Source organism: Gavialis gangeticus, unplaced genomic scaffold, assembly GCF_001723915.1.
Source record: "Gavialis gangeticus isolate Ggan-Ray unplaced genomic scaffold, GavGan_comp1, whole genome shotgun sequence".
In the NCBI taxonomy this organism is placed as follows: domain Eukaryota; kingdom Metazoa; phylum Chordata; order Crocodylia; family Gavialidae; genus Gavialis; species Gavialis gangeticus.
The window spans coordinates 134,119,089-134,119,937 of record NW_017729025.1 but is presented as its reverse complement, the minus strand read 5'-3'; positions in this window follow the sequence as shown (position 1 = coordinate 134,119,937).

Sequence of the window (849 nt, the reverse complement as noted above, 5' to 3'; positions counted from 1 at the left end):
CGCAGCGCCTCCGCCATGTTGGAGGCCCGGGCACACTGTGCGCCTGCGCGGCCCGCCGCACTGTGACCCCGCGGGGCCGGACCGCTCTGACCGAGCCCCGGCAGCGGGCGCCGCGTGCTACCGCCGTGAGGTCCTCGCCAAGCTGTGACGTCTAGCCTGCACCCCCAGAATTCTGTGACGTCCTCCGCACGCCCCGCAAACCATGACATCCCCCCTGCGCCCCCAAAACACCGTGACGCGCTCCCCACACCCCGATAAGTGACGCCTCCGCCCTACCTCCCCAAAACACCATGACGTACTCCCCAGAAAAGCGTGACGTCTTCCTACCTCCCCCCAAAAAACTGACGTGCACCCTGGAAACGTGACGTCTTCTCCCTACGTCCCCAAAACACCGTGACGTACTCCCCAGGAAAGCGTGACGTCTCCCTACTTCCCCCAAAAACGTGACGTGCACCCCGGAAAAGTTTCGTCTCCTTTCTACCTCCTCCAAACACCGTGGCTTGCACCCCCCACCCCTAAAACACCGTGGTCCTCCTCCCCACCCCCATGGAGCTGTGACGTTGCCCTGCTGACGTCGAAAGGAACGCTTTGATGTCATCCCCGCCCGGAGCCGGGTGCTCGGGGCCTCCCTGTCCCCGGGCCCCGGCTGCGGGCGGCGCTGGGGCACGTTGTGAGGGCGCGCAAAAAGCAAGGGCGGGCGGGGCCGCTCGGGCCCCTTGGTGCGGAGGCGAGATCCTGTTTCCCGCGGCCGCCGGCGCTGGGGACGTGCCGCCCTGCACGGGAGCAGGGGGAGCGGCGTCGCGCATCCCCGCCCTGCGGGTCCCGGCCCTCCTTGCCTGGGCGCCGCCT